The sequence below is a fragment of the Meles meles genome, chromosome 9 (assembly GCF_922984935.1).
Source record: "Meles meles chromosome 9, mMelMel3.1 paternal haplotype, whole genome shotgun sequence".
In the NCBI taxonomy this organism is placed as follows: Eukaryota; Metazoa; Chordata; class Mammalia; order Carnivora; family Mustelidae; genus Meles; species Meles meles.
The window spans coordinates 50002417-50005243 of NC_060074.1; the positions used below are offsets into that span (position 1 = coordinate 50002417).

Consider the following 2827-nt stretch of genomic DNA (forward strand, 5'->3'; position numbering starts at 1 on the left):
GCTTTCTCCTGGTTGAATATTGCTACTTTAAACTCACAACACAAAGCTGTTGTAAAAAGTCTAGGAAGTCCAAAATATGGACCTCTCAAACTTTTTTTTTTTTTTTTTTAAGATTTTATTTATTTATTTGACAGACAGAGATCACAAGTAGGCAGAGAGGCAGGCAGAGAGAGAGAGGAAGGGAAGCAGACTCTCCACTGAGCAGAGAGCCCGATGACACTGGGATCATGACCTGAGCCGAAGGCAGAGGCTTTAACCCACTGAGCCACCCAGGTGCCCCTGGACCTCTCAAAAGTTTTGATCTCTTCTCTGATCCTTAACTTAAGGACTCTGCTATGTTATTCAGAACACCCAAAGCAATAATCAGGCAAGAGTGAACAAGACAGGAAACTTTGGACTGAAAAGCAAAAAACAAAAGGTGCAGGTAAACAGAGAGAGCACAAGCTACCATCCCCTCTTCATCATTCCAGCAATGCTCTCCCCTCTCCATGTATCAAGTCTTTTTTCCCTAATGGGTCATCCCTATCAACCTACAACTTGAAACACAGAGTAATGATTTCAGCTTCCCTCTTCCCCTTAACAACTCTATACTTTCAAAACAAACACCTATCACACACACACACACACACACACACACACACACACACACTCTCATACACACACACTCATGCACACTCACACAGACTCAAAATACAAACTGTTCTGTGCATATCTAGCTAGTTGTACGATAAAAACAGTCAGGAGAGAACATGAAGATTTATTCTATGTTCCTATCCTTCTCTTCCAGAGGACGAAATATACAACAAGTTGGAAAATCATACTTAAAAAAAATAAATAAAACACATATTTGGGACACCCCACGCCTCACTTTCTACTGTACTCCCAAGGGGAGTGTGGGTGAAGAGCATTTCCCCAGAATTGTGAGGGTGATTTTGGATAGAGGGGATTGCCAACCACTTCTGTGGTAAGTAGCAGACCTAGTAGGATGCTGGGCAGGCCTGGAAAAAGTGTCAACAGAGAGGAGAAGGAACAAGTAACCATCACCTCTGGTTTCCTAAACAGGAAGTCTGAGGGAGTGGGGATTTCCAGGTCTTTTGTGAACTCAAATAGGCACTTGAAAGTATCTAGTAAGACAATTCAGCTTGCTAACCCCAAAGCATCCTTGTGAGAATAACACTGTCTTTCATCCCTACATTGACAACTCCTGACACACCACCTTGATGCTCAGGGAAGACAAGACAGGCTGGAAGTCCACTAATTCCTTAAGATCATCCAACTTTTGGATGATTATCCAAAATGCTTCACTGTGGAAGCACACAACGTAGGTTCCAAGCAGATACGGCAAATTCTCATGTCCCTCCGGGGAAGGCTATTGTGCTGATGGGCAAGAACACCGTGATGCACAAGCCGCCTCCAAGGGCATCTAGAGAACAACCAGCTCTGGAGAAACTGTTGCCTCACATCCGGGGGAATGTGCGCTTTGTGCCCACCAAGGAGGACCTCACTGAGATCAGGGACATGCTGCTGGCCAGCAAGTTGCCAGCTGGTGCCATAGCCCTATGTGAAGTCACCATGCCAGCCCAGAACACTGGTCTGGGGCCCAAGAAGTCTTCCATCTTCCAGGCTCTAGGCATCACCACGAATCATCAGGGGCACCAGTGAAATCCTGACTGATATGTGGCTGATTAAGACTGGAGATGAAGTGGGAGCCCGCAAATCACACTGCTGAACATGCTGAACATCCCCCCCTTCTCCTTTGAGCTGCTCATCCAGCTCGTGTTTGACAATGGCAAACACCCTGAAGTGCCCGACAACACTGAGGAAACTGCATTCTCACTTCCTGGACGGTGTCCACTATGTTGTCAGTGTATGTCTGCAGACAGGCTACCCAGCTGTTGCATCAGTGCCCCTTTCTATCATTAATGGATACAAGTGGGTCCTGGCTTTGGCTGCAGAGGCCGATGACCCCTTCCCACTCACTGCAAAGGTTCAGGCCTTCTCGGCTGATCCTTCTGCCTTTGTGGCTGATGCCCCCGTGGCCACGGCCACCACTGCTGCACCTGCTCCTGCCGCAGCCCCAGCCCCAGCCAAGGTTGGAACAAGGGAAGACTTGGAGGAATTAGACAAGGATATGGGATTTGGTCTCCTTGACTAATCGCCAAAAAGCAACCAATTCAGCCAACTTTATTTGTGAAACAAGATAATAAAGTCATACTTCCCTTTCAAAAAAAAAAAAAAAAGAAAAGAATGAAGAGAACCACACTAGCAAAAACTTGAAAGGAGGGGAGGAGGGGCAATGCTGCCTCTACAGGATCCCCTGCATTATGCTATAAAGGGTACCAGTTGGACACAGAAGATCATCTACCATGACAAACAGAAGAGCCCATATTGGGCATCCTCCATGTCTAGAAATTCAACTACAGACATCAACAGCTGGACGGCACTGGCACCTGGGCAAGAAATGAGACTAAGGGAGGGGACCAGCCTGTATGCTGCCACACCATATGCTCTCCACATAAGCAAACTCCCTCTCTTCTTACCACCGCCAGCTAACAGAACCTTGAGCCCAGTGAAACAGAAGCAGGACCAATAGTAGGGAAAAGAGAAGACCGGGAGGCAGAGCTTGGAACAGCTAAGATAATAATATGCAAATCTGACTGAACATTTACACAAAAGAAACATTTATAACGCAGTTGACTAGAATACATAAAGGTGACAAGATCGTTTTCCACTGCCAAGTGAGAATAATGGCTTAAAAAGGAAGTTCTATTAAAGAAATAGAGCTTTGGTTTTCCCCCCACCTACTTTGTAATCATTTGTGTAACTT

The 2827-nt window shown here is 46.0% G+C and overlaps 1 pseudogene; it reads left to right on the forward strand.

Annotated features, from left to right (window-relative positions):
* The first annotated feature begins 1220 nt into the window (after window positions 1-1220).
* Window positions 1221-2155, forward strand: LOC123950956 (annotated as a pseudogene).
* The last annotated feature ends 672 nt before the right edge of the window (window positions 2156-2827 follow it).